We start from the raw sequence: 16,125 nt of genomic DNA, 5'->3' as shown, positions 1-16,125 counted from the left end.
GCCTTTGCAAACTTATATTTAAAAAAAACATGATTTGTTAGTAAAAAGAGTATTATATAATAAATAAAGAAAACTTTGAACATATTAATATAAAACTATTATTTACTTCCAGGGCTGTTTTATATCAAAGTTGATATTTAGCCACACCATGTTGGTGTTTCGTAACTTCTATAAAACTATTAATGAATATTTGAATATGACTAAATATTTGTTTTATTTTAAATAAAAAACAACACAATTATGTATAATAAATAAAAAATTGTAGTCAATTCAAATGTTCATCCATTCTTTTTTCCATTTTGTCCAGCCTCAACTGACTCTTGTTATTTATGGGACTAATGTGACATTTATTCAAATTTAAGTTTCCTAAAATGTTCCACAGAAGAACGAAAGTTGAATGAAACGAGTGCAAGTAAATAAATACAGACTTTCCACTTTTGGTGGAAATATTCTTGAAGTGAAGCAAGTTTTCAAATGACCTCAATCCCATGCTGTACTTTGGATTTCTCAGCGTGTCTCTGGTTTGACCTGGTGATGTGTTAGTAATTTGTTCCAGTGATACTCACAACGATCTCCTTCTGAGCAATGCCCTGGCTTGATATTTGTCATTTGGGGCAATGCACAGGCAGTGATCGAAGGCCTAATGCAATTGACTACCTGCTGCTTCTGACATTAATAAAGATGGAACATGCGCAGGAAATTAAAGCTTCACTTTCCCATTTTAATGAGATCGTATCCATCACACTTTGCTCTTTAACCCCGAGCACCACTGGAACACTTCAATAGGAGCTAAATCAGTGGTGTCCCCCCCCCCCCCCCCCTTTTTTTTTAGCCCCATTTCCCCTTTCACTCTGCACACTTTTTTTGTCTCTCTCCATCATGCTGTCATTTTCCCTTTCTGCCTGTTTCCCTTCTCCGTCCTCAGCTTCCCTCCCTCTGTTTCTGCAAATGTCATTCTCAGATTTGAGTGTCTGTGGCTTCGCGAGGTGCTGGTCCTCCATCTGAGCTACAGAACCTGACGGAGCTCTTTCCTACATTATTTATGAACGCTGCTTTCACATGTCTGTGTGCTGATCGGTTGGCTGAATGGCTTTCTCTTCGTGTCTTCAGAGGTGACTGAGTGCCGTGGCCCCGGGGTTAAACACAAGTGACCTGCTTTCAGTTTGCAGAAGGAGAGATTGTGAGGTCAGAGCTCAGGGCTTCACGGAGATGTCCCACTTTCTGAAGAATAACACAGAGTGACACTGGGCTCTCCATAAGAGGGCAGTAGAGAGACAGGCTATGATAATCTGAATTATACAGCGCACTTCAATAATACTGGCCGCCTTAGTAAACATAAGCAAAGAAGCTTGTGGAATATGTCTTTATTGTTAGAGAGATAGTTCACCCACATTTCCTTACCGTTAACTTATTCTCAAGTGGATGTAAACTTTTATGAATTTCTTTCTTATGTTGAACACACAAGATATTTTGATGAGTGTTGGAAAAGCAGCAACCATTGACACTTATACTAGGAACTAAAGTACTATGGAAGTCAATGGTTGCTACTTTCCAACATTCTTCAGAACATCTTCTTTTGTGCTCAACTAGAAGGAAAGTCAAATAGGTTTGGAATAAGTGGAGGATACGTTAAGGAAGGTCTTTTGGTTAAAAATATTTATTTATAAAATATAATTTATAAATTTTTTTACAGTTTTATCTAACTGTTACATGTGGCAATCAATCCTGTCGTAACTACTTTCAATTGATCTTTTTTTGTCTTTTTTCCTTTTTAATTGTCTATTGGTTGATTTGGTGTTGCTTTTAAAACGGACTGAAGCTGACTTCTTGCTCTCGCTCATTCCTCCACACCACCACAGTTTCTGACAGCTTTATAGGTTGTTTCTAGGTTCTGGTTCTGACATGCTAAATTGAGATAGAGGGCAGGAATATTACAGAGGAGGGATATTACAGCCAAATCACCCTGCAGCCCAAGACTGGTTACTCACTGAAGCTAAACAGGCTAAGCCTGGTCAGTACCTGGATGGGAGACCACATGGGAAAAACTAGGTTGCTGTTGGAAGTGGTGTTAGAGAGGCCAGCAGGGGGTGCTCAACCTGTGGTCTGCGTGAGTCCTAATGCCCCATTAAAAGTGAAGGGGACACTACACTGCCACTGGGACGGTGTGTGGTGAGCGCACTGGCCCCGTTGTCCTTTGGCAGCCGTCGCATCATGCTGCACACTGGTGGTGGTGTGGAGAGACCCCCACTCATGATTGTGAAGCGCTTTGGGTGTACACAATAAATGCGCTATATTAATAAACATTACATTATTAGTAAAAAACTAAATGGGAGACACAGAGTCTGTATTTTTGCGATTTATACCATATTTTAAAGGAGATATGAGTAGGAAATAAGCACGTATGTTGGGCATGATCCTTATATCATGAAGAGGACCAAGTTTTCAACTGAACTGAATTGTTGCTGTGCTACATCACAACTTTAGTAATAAACAAAATATTCAATAGGCTTCAGTTTTTTACGCTATAAATATACACCATCATAAAGCACCACAGTTTACACTAATGTTACAGTATTTATTACAGTTTATCGGTTTACTGTGCTACAGTAATCTGTAGCATTCATTAACTAAAAGTTGTACACATAATACACTTATGCGGTTCAAACACGTTTATTATAAATTGCTATGCTTTTTATTATATCTTTCAGACATCACGAAATAACAAATGAAATCATATAAAAGTGTGGACTCTTAGTCTACAATATTTATTTATTTTTGTAAGGGGGAAAAGTGCTCCACAATAACAACTGGCTAGTTTTGTCACAAGGGTTGCATTTCTTTTTTTGTTCGGTCAATGAACTTAATGTTAACGAATATTCACCGCTGCTGCATATATAGGCGTTAACGTTATTATTTTTTTTATTCCACCAAAATGCCAGTAAAGACTTGGATTATTGCAGAACAGGATGGGGATTTCATTGCAGCAATTACATGGCAGGGTACGTTATTTATATTCTCCTGGATTTTGTATAAGTGTGGTGGTGGTTGCATATAATTTTTATATAACACATGAAAATATTTATACACATAGCTAGGCCTGTAAATAATCTTTATTGGTGCTGTCAAACAAATTATCGCGTTCAAATAAAAGTTTGTGCACATGGATGTATTAAATAATTGTTTATTACATGCCACCTGCTCTTTCGTTTTTCAACCAGTTTCTTGAATTTTCCCTTTTATGAGCAAAAACTTTTGGAAGTTCATAAACGCTGTTCTGCATTTCTTATTTTGACCGATTTAAACAACTATAAACAACATAAAATGTAGAAGAATCATTTGTTATTTTAATAAATAATTTATTATTTGGAGCGCTTCGGCTGTTGTTTATTTATGTTACATTGGATTAGAAATTGTGTTTAAGTAGGGACCCTAACATAATTGAGGCGTCGTCCGCTTCTCTTTACAATAGTTTAATTTTGTTCTTTTTCGAGACCAAGCTTTTGATTAGACGGAATGGTAAAATGTAACATATTAGTCGTTTGGTACTCATGGGGAATTCCGCATGATGTAGTTTCGCGTCATAGGGAATCTTGCATAGCGTGTCACACTAGAGTATGTGCATGTTTGTGAACATTAGCTGCGTCCCAAATGGCACACTATACACTATGTACTTATGCACTTACACACTCAAAAGGATAGTACATGTATGTAGTGTTGTCCCAAATGGCACACTAATGTTTTTTTACTAAGCGGAAATTCAAACCGTTTCCCTGATGACGTTTGACGGTCGCCAAATCAGTGAAATAAACGACCGAATTATCAAATAATACCTACCGTGAGTATTGCCGCATTCACCATCGAGAGGCGCTATAATCACTCTCATAGGAGAATTTTGCTTTCACCATCTAAAATAAATAAAGTTATTCAACATGTGCGTCCGATAGCTCCGCCCCTTCCGCTACGTAAGCAAACCTGCGGTCGTTGAGTGCGTGAAGTGTCCATCATTACACACTTCATTTTAGCGGCTGAATGAGTGCATCATCCGGGTAATCAAAGTGCACTTATTATTTTTAGAGTTTTCAGTATGAACACACTACTTGCACTATTTATACTACAAAATGGCGTAGAATAGTGCATAAGTATGCGATTTGGGACGCAACTATTGTGTTTGTGTCAAAATTATTGACAACTATCTGAATTCATAATCTTGTTAAAGTATACTCAATGTATTTAAAGTATATTTTAGGGGTAAAAAGGAACAGGAAGTTGTTCAATCATGATAACCTCTTGTGAGGAAACTGGTCAAACTCACACAGTCCCTTACCACAAAATTCTTTAACAAAGATCAGGGAAACAAAAATGTGGGAAAACTGAAACACTGAAAATGCGTGAATCCACCGATAGACCAAACATTATTAACTTCAAATGAACTGGAAGTCTAATGAATCAGTCTTGTAGTGAGCACGTGTCTATCTGTTTGGTGGATGGTTTGAATGGACTAAAAAATATCAAATTATCATAGCAGGAAAATTGCAGAATTTAGTTGGGTGTTTAGGTCAGAATGTCTCCAAAACTATAATCCAACATCATCTACATGACCACAAATTGATTTAAAGGCTTTCAAGAAATAATTTTTACTCTCATTTAAAAACAAAGTCAAACATCTTCATTTTTTTTAGCAAAGAATATATAAAAGAAAGACACCAGACACGTTTTCACAGCCACCTTTGTTCAAATGTAAAAGGAATGGCAACAATACTGAAGGGCACTGTAGATGATTATGGACATGGAGTTCAGTTGTGTCTTTTTTTTGGATGGATGTGGGACAGACTGTGAGTACACACAAGTGCTTCATTCGTCTGCTGAGGGAAGCTTTCATCAGTGTTGAGGACTTGGATCAAAAGATCTTAATACTCACAGCCTCTCAGCCTTACTGGTATTGTCAGACTTTAGTGGTTTGAGGCAGTCTAGTCTTTACGAGCAGATAGAGAATTAGAGGAATCAGACCAGACATGCCTGTCATTTAAGCTAGCATCTTCCTTTTTCACATCCGTTGGTTTCACTGCTGAACATATATGACATTAGACCACAAAAAATGGTTTTATTTTGCAAATGTATATATTTAACATTTATCAAACTGTCAAAATTATAGATTTTTTATGCCAAACATTTATTTAATCCCTTATTTTTTACAGGTAGCCACAGTGGAATGAACCGCCAACTATTTTGCCACATGTTTTACACAGTGGATGCCCTTACAGCCGCAACCCAGTACTGGGAAACATCCATACACTTTCGCATTCACACACACTCATAAAATAAAATCAATTTTTTTTACCCAATTCAAACCCACAGGAACACGGTGAGAACATGCAACCTCGGTGCTAACCACTGAGCCATCGTGCCGCCATTTTATGCCAAATATCAAGTAAAGCTCGTGTTCCATGGAGATATATGTATATATATATATATATATATATATATATATATATATATATATATATATATATATATATTTATTTTATTTATTTTTTTTTCTAAAGCAATACATAAAAACTGAAATATTGATTAGAAATATGCATTGCTATGCACTTAATTTAGACAGCTTTAGAGCTGATTTTTTAAAAATATGAGACATTTTTTAATTCTTTTTTTCCAGAATTTTAAATAGTTGTATCTTGGTCAATATTGCTTTCAGCTTTTGAGTGATAAATTTCAGAAAATTTACTCTTAAGACTTGTTTTGTAATCCAGGGTCACATACTGTATACATTTACACTGGGATAGTGTTCCTTCACAGAATTCCAAGGAAAGTCTTTGGCTTCAGAATCCGTGGGATTACATTAGTGTTGAAGGTTTTGAGAAATATAATGACTCTGGATGTGCTGCTGTAATTGCTGCAGTGTGTATATACCCAAAATGACTGTTAAAAGTGGATAAAATGACAATAAAACTTACTTCATATTATATATGTTCTGCTCAGAGTAACCATCTGCATAAAAATCCAATGTTTTCCCTTTTTAAGTGCTAAAAGTGATCAAATCCGGTCCTTGGAGCATATATCAACACAGAAAATGTAAAAAGGATAATCCCATACATAAACATTATAAAATGAAATAATGTTTTAATGGCAAACATTATCATTATTGTTAGATCTTTTAGGTGTCTTATTAATTTTAGCCATTTATGATGTTTCAAAGATTTCTACTTAAAGTAGATGCTTTGAAAAAAACTTATCATGCTATCATGATAAATGTATCATGGTTCTATGGTAAAATAGCCATATAGAACTGTTTTCAGTTCAAACTAATTAGAAATCTTTCAGCAAATCAACATTTAAGATTCATTTCAGGAACCAGAGTAAGTTAAAATCCAGCTATAAAAGACTATACAAGTTGCCTGTATCCACCTAACAAATTACCTCAGTGCAGACGCCACTGCTCTGTACAGAAGCAGTAAATTCTGTTCTGGCTGCGTCTCTACATGAATAACAATTAAACACATCCACTAAGTCACAATTTTATCACATCATCAATCTCTAATATCACCTAATGTAAGAAAAACACAGTTACAAACTGATTACCAGAATAAATTATAAAATAATATTTTGTGGGCTGAAAGGCAGTAAAGTCTGTATTTAATATATTGATGCATTTTATCACAATGCAACAAAAGACTGGGTTGCATTACAGCAGTCGGTAATAGAATGGCTATAAAACATCATCAGTGTTTTAGGGTTAGACAGATGTACACAGATACCTGCAAGCCCTTATTATGTTAAAATCACTGTCAAGATGAGTGTTTGTGTTTTTTATTATAACATAAGACAAGAAGACATACGCATATGAGAAGACTGTAATCGGGTTCCTGGTGCATCTATTAACTCATAAACTGTGAAAAAGGGGCAACCCAGCAACTTTGTTTTGATAAGCCTTTTACTGTAAGTTTATAGGCAAATGTGCCATTCGAATTTATATAGAAAGGGCATTATGTAATACCAAATCTTAATCTGCACATTTCCACCCATGGTTCTGCTGCAGCTCTTGCCATTTCTGCAGATAGACAACACAGGCTCATTCTGAAAATGTAGCTCTATATACATTTCTAGAGATTGCAAATTATGTGGCCAGATTAACTAATGGCTGCATTTCATCTTTAAAACAAACGCTATACGGGGCTGTATGACACCATTCCTTTTCATGCTTACCAGCTGGCTGCTTACCTCTGTGTGGATGCTTTTCCGCTGTTACAAGTTTGTCCAGTGGCTCGTCGCATACGTCAGAGGATTTAAGATGCAGAGCAGAGTTGACAACGAGGTTCGAGTCTGGTGATGAATGGTTCCAGAAAGCACGTAAGACAAAGCCAAAAAATAAAAAACAAGGAAATAACAGGGTGAGAATGTGGTAAATCTGAAAACCTGTTAAAAATCAGGCTGCTGTGTACTTTTTTTTTTCTGGATTGCTTTTAAAAACACTGTTGTTTGGGTTTAGGGAAGTGAATGGGCGCTGGTCAATCTGGGTTTTTTAAAACACTATTGGTTGGGTTATGGAAGGGGGTGGGTGGGGTTATCGGTCAGTCAGTCAGTCGACAGTAGCTTCTGGTGATTAGAAGAGCAGGCATGAATGGCACTCGCAAGAGAAATTTGAGATCTCAAAAAGCAAACACAGCGGCCTCTGGTAGATTTACGAAAACAAAAACTACAAAAAAAGTAGCTCCTAAGACGTATTTGGCTCTCTCCAGAAATGTATTTAGGGGTACGTAATCAGAATATGCCTGGGTTTCAGATAGAGATTTACAATGTCGCTTGGAAAAAAACATTACAAATGATCAATTGTCCAAAACCAGCAAATGTAATATTGTAATTGCCATAGACTCCCAACATCCAAAGAGATCATCAGTAAATTTTAAAATATTGAAACAAATATATATTTTATGATAGACCGCTTTATCTACGAGTGTCAGTTTAATGCTTTTTCTTAAGCATAAGCCAGTACCAAAGCTTTGTGCTCCATATTTTGACAATGTCTACAAATATCTTTTATGACAGTGCTTTTTTACATGCTACTCAGAAATTTTTAACAGCGAACAACATGGTGCAGTCTGATGACTAACCTCTGACTGACTGCAGTTTGAAAATGTTAGATGTCAATCCACAATATTTATTTTTGGACATTTTGGCATTTTTGTTTTGAAATTTCTAGAGTATCAGAATATTATGTAAAAGCGCCACCCTCTTCTGGAAAGCAGCATCTCATTTAAAGGGACATGCACAAAAATGGAGAGGTGTCTGGTTGTAGACTCAGTGCAGATGCAAACTGAGCTGCATGCCGTGCTTTTGAATGGGCTCACCTTACTCCACCCCTAACCCTAGAATTTTGGGAATTTTGAGCTAAAGCTTTACAGAGGTATTTAGGTATATTTATTTTATATCTAAAAGGGGCATGATATTCCCCTTTTAATGAAGCCATATATTGTGTTTGAAGACTATAGAGAGGTCCTGGAGGTATTTTTTTTCCATGGGCATTGTATGACAGTGACTCATAAATGCCAAAATCATTTGTATTTTGTGACTGTTAAAGTCAGTGGGCTTTCAACCCAAGTGGCGCACTGATGAGCTTTTCACAGGTTTTATTTGGTCCTGTGGCGATATTATTGCCCGTCTAACAGAGGTGAGGTTATTGCTTTGCCTGATGGGAAACCACCCCACTTTCCTTCTTTCCCCCTCCCAAGTGGCTCTATAACCTGGGTCTGGCCAGCCTCCTTCTGCCATTCTTATTTCCCTCGAGAACACTGAATCAAATTTCCGATGACCCTCACTGGAGAAATTTGGTCAAATGGGCCATCCCAGACTGTGAGCTCTCATCAGCATAACGAATAAAGAAAAAGAAGAGAAATGAGTGAAGAGCAAGATTGTGTGTGACCTGTTTAAAGAGCTTGAACCTCTTCATCCACACTTGAGACTGTTCGATAAATAAAAGGATGACAGTCTGGATGTTTCAGCTCGGGTGTTTATTTAGCTCTGAGCAATATGGAAAATGAGATCACTTATTTAAATCATAGAATTAAAAAATAAATCTAAAGTAAAATTAGTACTTTTGTGTTTAAATGTATATTATTAGTAAAATATTAATTTTACTTGTAAAATTATTTCACAATTTTAATCAAATAAATGCAATAGTTTCAAAAGGCATTACATAACCTTACTAAAACCAAAAGTCAAAAGTAACAGTAAAGTAAATATGTGTAATTTACAGTTTTACACAAACCTTCAGAAATCATTCTAATATGCTGATGTGATGCTCAACAGTTGGGTTGTTTGTCTTTATTTTTTACCTATAAATGTTTAGCTCTTTGCTGATCGATTTCATTCATTCACTCATTTTTTTTTTTTTTTTTGGCGTAGTCCCTTTTTTAATCTGGGGTTGCCACAGAGGAATGAGTCGCCAACTTTCCAGCATATGCTTTTACGCAGCAGATGCCCTTCCAGCTGCAACTCATCACTGGAAAACATCCACACACATAAATTTAATGCATTTATTTAAATGGAATAGAATTTAAATTATATTTTAATGTAATAATCTTTATTAAATAGCAGTTTAATTAATGTTTAATTATTTATTACAAATAATTTATTAGTAAAATTTTTTTCTTAATTTTCTCCTGCCTATATGATGAATAACAGGAAAAAATACAGGTTTTGTTGTTCTGTGTCTCAAAGTGCTGTGTAATCATACTAAGTAATATTCACTTTAATGTTTTTTATTTTTCATTTCGGGAAACTCAAAGAGTTCTGATTTCATTGTTAAATAATGTTGCTGTCTTAGACTTTTACAGTTTTTTTCAGTTGCTTTGGTGCATTTCTCACAACACTATTTACATTTGCACAACAGTTCATGCATTTCTTAAAACAATTAGTCATTTGTGCACATCATAGTAGCAGATTCTCATTCCTTCCATCAAATTGCAAATGCTTTTGGGCATGCATCTATTGGTTTCAGACAAGTCTCTGCTGTTTAAAACATTGTTAATTGATTATGTCATGTCAGTCAAAATGAACTTGTGAATGCTGAATAGTCATTCCATATTAAACTAATAGTCCTCATTTTTTTACTTGAGTCATTACATACCAAAATATTGAACTAGGTGTCAAAATTTGTCAAGCGATATGTACTGGAATATTGTTTACAGTTGTGCACAACTCTACCCAAAGGGAGTTTGTTGTAAATAAGGCTGTATTTATTCTTTTGCACAATGCTGTGAATAAATTAGAATTGTTAAGAGCAAATGCAGTAAAAATGTGAAACATACATATTCAGTGTCTTGTACTCAGATACCTCAATAAATGCTGTGATGTCTAACTTTACTGTAGTTTTCAAATGGTTGTGCAAATAGTATACAGTGCTGTCTTGAGCATTTTCAGGAAGTGTCATCACAATCTGACTATAATGCCTTGGAAAAAATGTACAAAGTAAACTGTCATAATGAAAACATGACAAAGCCATTTGACCATCTTGTTCATAATCAATGGTGTCAGCACTTTTCATTTTGATGACACTGACATTTTCATTGACATCAATACTTGCTTTTGACGAGTGAGCTATCCATTTTGATTAAGTGACATGCTTTTGTTATCAACTGGGTTTTGCAGTTTGTAGCAATTGTTTTGTGAAATGCATCAACTGTTGTGTAAATGTAAATGATGTTGTGAGAAATGCACCAAAACCATTGAGAAAAACTGTAAGTAGAATCAAATTATCTTTTCCAGTAATTTTAACTTACATGAAATTGCCCCAAAAAATCTACTTACTGTATAAGTAACTTTAATATAAAAATCAGTTAATCAAAAAATAATGATAATAATCATTATCAAAAAATAATAATAAAAAAACAATGTTTTAAAATCTACTTAAATCTTTAAATGTGTTTAACTACATGTTTAATAAATGTTAATTACCTAGAAGAAATCAAATATATGTCAAAATATGCAAATTACATATGACATACAAGTTCTTGTTTGGATTTCACATACATAAAATAAATGTCATATATACAACCTAAATACTGCAAAATATTTGTTCTAACCATTGTAATTTCAAATATGTATATTTGTTCAAATATTATCTATAAATGTATGTACATGTATATGGCCATATATCAGTATCGGTGTTTATTATTAGCATTTCTTTTTTCACTTTTTGCTTTTTTCACATTTTTTTCACATTCTTGAGATCAAAAAAACACAATTACAGATTACAGATTACAGAATTGTTGTGTAAATTTCTTTATGAAGTGACATTGCCAAAATGATTTTCATTGAAACCGATATCTTGTAAACAAATAATCAAACAAACAAAAGCCTGAATAAAAATACAGCAGTTTCATATGCTAGATGGATGGATGGATGGATAATCTGTGGCTACAATACCTATCTTTTATATAAAAAGTGGCTGAAGAAACATCCTCACGTGCACACCTTATTTTGACCTAGTGGGTCAATATTTGTCCCATCATTTTCAGACGACCCCTGTCAGAAACCTGCATCTGAATGCAAAAAGGTGATCTCACTTGAGAAAGAAGCCCACAAAAAGAGCTTAAGGGGAAACAGTGAGATTATACAGAAATCACTCACATAGTTTAATTCAGCCAACATGGTGCCCCCATTTATTCAAAGTTCCCTTCAACAGAGACAGCCTGCTGTTTAATTCAATGCTTGTAGATCTCTGTGATGGAGGAACTGAACAAGATGCAAACTAAAGAGATGAAAATGTAAAAAAAAAAAAAAAAAAGCACACAGCTGGAGGTGCAAAGGCAAGCAAGGGCACCCAAACTTTCCTAGCAGCAGAAATATGAGCGTACAGGAGGAGAAATTGCTGTTGACATTTGAATTTAAATTCCATTATGGAATGGAAATCATTCCTTTCATCTTTAAACAATGAAAACAGACGTCGGCGAATAGCAGAAGTCATGTTCCATGACCAATGGAAATATTCCACCGTTTCTGCTTAGCATTTTCATTACATTACCTTCACAAACAATATGAATAAGCTAATGGGTGTGTGAGCCTAAACAAAGATATTGCTTCTTTATTTGATAAGCTGATGACATCTGAACACGCTCAAACTGTACAAAGCTGGCTTAGGCTTTCGTTTTTTTTTTTTCAGCAGTTAGATTATAGCACTATCCTGATGTTACCCGACTCTACAGGAGCTCTGAAACACTTTGGGGTCAGCGGTAGTTTAATTGGGCTTCTGAAATATTCATGAGGCCTGACCACAGAGCTTTACCATTATGGCGATAGAAACGACCGGCGGACGATCCCAATAAATCACAGTAAAATTTACAATAGGTCAAGATGTCAGTGGCCACACTTGGGGAACAATTCACTGAGCCATTGGAAAATGTAATAGCAATTAACATGTTAAGTACAAGGCCACACCGCGGCCGATTGCTTGTCAAGAATCAGGGTGGCTAATGCTGTGGTCAGAGGCTGAGTTAGCATGAAACAGTCTGACTCAGGATCAGATGCTCAGATGCAGCCATTGATTACAGGTGCAATGTTTATATTTATGCATATTATATTTATACATAAGCTTGTATTACATTTATCTAATAAACTTATAATGATAGCATTTCATATAAAAGCAGTTATTTTAGAATTTTTCTATTCATTAAGAAGCTAAAAAAGGGATAGTTGGCCTAAAAATGACTAACTCATATTGCTCTTCCTCTTTTTTTCTGTTGAAAACAAAAGAAGATATTTTGGAGAATGTTGAAACCTTTTGAAAAATTTGTATGGTAGTCAATAACTATCAGTTTCAAGCAGTCTTCAACATGTCTTCTTTTATGTAGCTGTAGAAATAAAAATCAAACAAAGAGGAATTTGAGCAAATAATAACAGAATTAAGATTTTTGGGTGAACTATACTTGGACTGTTAAAACTATTGTGTAGATACTTATGGAAGAGGTGCTGCTGGCTGCCTATGATCGGGCCACCCAGAATTGACCACCAGGCCTTTACATATACACTTAATTATATTATTGGCCTAAAATTTAATTTATAATTTATAATTGCATCTCTAAAGCACTCTCATAGTCTCATAATATTCAAGTTGAACTAAATGCACATGGTCAGTTTCTGTGTTTCAGTGCACTTTGAATGAGTCAGGACTATTGCGGTCTATTGAGGATAAGAGAGCTTTTGAATTTAATCTCAGGGGTTTGGAATGACGTGATGGTGAGTAATTATTGAATAATTTTCAATTTAGGTGAACTATCCACAAAAACGAGTCACGTGTCATTCAACAGAGAAAAAACTACAGTTCAATGGACATAATATTACAGTAATGTAAAAATAAGAGTGTTTGCCCACCAAAGCACATTCTGAGGCTAGCAATTTTTTTTTCTGTTGTTTCAATGAGAACACTGCATTTTTTAGAATGCCAAAAGCATGACAAGGTGCTGAGTGTCTGTTTCACATGAAGCACTATATGCCTGGCTCCATCATGCCACTATTCTTGGGGCATACCGAGTTCGATTCCCAGCTCACAGACTTTTCCCAATCCTATCTCCCTGTCAAGGCTGATTTAGGGGCCGATCACACCGAACATGCTTTTATGTTCCAAAAATGCGAGGCACACCACACAGCCTTTTTTGCTGACAAGAAAAAAAGAAGCATGGTGTGCTATTTATGTCGCTAGGCAATAATAGTATCAGCTGCCTATAGTGCGCGATTATTGCTGTTGATATAATTACAATTTTGATGTTAAATTATATCGTGAAATTCGTCGGCGCCAGTGGTGTAGTGGTTAGTGCGTCGACACATGCACTCCGGTGCTCGTGGCGACCCGGGTTTGATTCCGCCTCGCGGTCCTATGCCGATCCTTCTGCTGTCCATGCTTTCCTGTCAATTCTCTCTACCTATTAAAAATAAAAAGGTAAAAAACCCCCCAAAAAAAAGAAGAAAAAATTATATCGTGAAATTCGGGTGTCACGGTGGCACAGTGGGTAGCACCTAGTGCTCCAGTTTCTTCCACAGTCCAAAGACATGCGGTATAGGTGAATTGAAATAGCTAAATTGCCCGTAGTGTATGTGTGAATGCAAGAGTGTATGGTTGTTTCCCAGTGTTGGGTTGCGACTGGAAGGGCATCATTTATTCTGCTGTGGTGACCACAAATTAATAAATGGAAGAAGCCGAAAAGAAAATGAATGTATAAATATTGTCATATTCAAGATTTGTGAGTCACACAACACCGCATACCTCAAAACAGTAACCACATCTAACTCTCCTCCATCTTCAAAAGTCTCTGTAGTTGTCTTGACAACACAAACACTGCATTTACCTCAACGGAAACCCCGCCTATGCTTTCATTTGATTAGAGAATGAAACAGACACGGCTGATGTAGCAAGCTCTGTTATTGGTCGGCTTGGTAGCTGTGTCGAGTGTTGACGGTGCTCAGAGCCACAACCCCGATGGAGCGAGTGTTTACAAGTGTCGAGTCCCATGAAGGAGCGCCAGATGTAATGTGTTTACCTTATGATTAAAATTGTTGCACGTCTGCCATTTCCTGCCTCAGAATAATTGAGTTTTAGCTACTTAGCATTCAAGTAAAACAAACCCGTGAAGAAACACGATACAGAGGAACATCGCATAACCTACTGCCAGCTGGCGTTTCTGATGTGTTATTGCAGAGCAACACAAACAGCATGCAGAAGTATAAATGCACTGCTACGCGCAAGGCATGCTCCGTGGGTCACGATGCAGAAGTATAAACCAGCCTTAATACAAAAATAAGTAAACATATAATGTTCAGACTTAGCATTTTGATTGGACAAAATTGATTGGAGCTTTTTTGGTCCGACACCTTCTATATAAATACATCTAGACCACTTAACTTGATGAGTGCTATTTAAATGTGAAGAGATGCGAAGAGACTTTCAAACTGCATTACAAAATTGTTTTTGAACCAAATCATCTACCCTGCCTTGAAAGATGTAGGGACGGAACTAGACTGTTTTGCCTAGAGCAGCAGTTGAATTTGGGCCAGATCTGAACATGGACAGAATGATATCACTTTTAATTTAAAAATATGTGTTGCGCTCAAACTCCTTGAGCATGTTCCTACAGAGGCTGCAGAGATAACATATAAAGCAGCAGCCAATGACAGCTAGCTGTATTTTTACAGTGAGTTGCAGAAAGTGAAGGAGGCTGATTACACCGCACCACCATATGCTTGAGTGCTAAAGCCGCTGCTTTAAAGAGCAGATGCAGGGGTTTGTGAGGCAGGCCAAGGGGAGAGGAGCAGCAGGGGTGCTAAAGTACAACCCGCTGAGTGTCAAATCTTCACCTCCCTCAGCAAAACTCAGGGCGCAGGGTCAAAAACAGCAGCAGAGAGCCAATATCAACCTGCGTCCCCTACAACAGAACATCCAATGGAGTTTTACTGGATCAGCTTCTATAGGGGAGAGAGATGCACAAATGTATTAGCGTGTACAGCCAGTATCTGTGGTTCATATATTAATCTCATAAATTGTTCTTTAAAACACACACACATAAGCACCAGTGAGCTGCTCTGTACCACAGTCTCAGCATTTAGGATTTATCACCTAAAGTTGTATATTTTTTATCTTCTACCCAACATGCAATGTTGAGTATGAGTTATTAGCTGGCACTATTAGTAAATTGCCTGATGATCACATCATCACTATCAGCATCTGAAATCAAATTTGCTACCCGTTATAGCACATAAAACACTCAGCTATGAACTAACAGCTCAAGAGTTATTGGAGAATTACTGTTGGAAGGATGATGAGACTGGGACACAATGTTGCCCAAGGCAAAGCGTAATTTATAGTTTATGATGATGTGACTGCCTGTGATGATTTAAAGTTTTTGTGTGTAGGTTGCTGGATATATGGCTTTTCCGGGTTATTGTTGTTGTGCCGAATAACAAGTGGTCATCAACATCAGCCTGTTTTGGTCTGGTTTAAGGGTCAGTGGTAAAGATAAAAGGGATGTTTTAGGTTGGATTATGGAATGGTCACTTTCATTGATGTTGGACATCCTATGTAATAATGTGTATTTGTGTGACCTTTTTACAAATTTAGTTGATTTGTCATTTAATTAA

General features: G+C 36.3%; 1 long non-coding RNA gene across 7 annotated transcripts in view; it reads left to right on the top strand.

Annotated features, from left to right (window-relative positions):
* Positions 1 to 16,125, top strand: part of LOC141379295 (uncharacterized) — an 85,134-nt gene that overhangs the window by 49,004 nt on the left and 20,005 nt on the right. For 2 of the 7 annotated variants that reach the window (XR_015518542.1, XR_015518539.1), the window contains one exon: positions 7,210 to 7,350. The exons of the other annotated variants lie outside the window; for them this stretch is intronic. This is a non-coding gene — a long non-coding RNA (uncharacterized LOC141379295). The remainder of the gene's footprint in view (positions 1 to 7,209; positions 7,351 to 16,125) is intronic. 7 annotated transcript variants of the gene reach the window in all.

This window comes from Danio rerio, chromosome 20, assembly GCF_052040795.2.
Source record: "Danio rerio strain M-AB ecotype USA chromosome 20, GRCz13ab, whole genome shotgun sequence".
NCBI lineage: Eukaryota > Metazoa > Chordata > Actinopteri > Cypriniformes > Danionidae > Danio > Danio rerio.
Note: the sequence above shows the minus strand (reverse complement) of the source record. Positions and strands in the feature narration are given on the sequence as shown.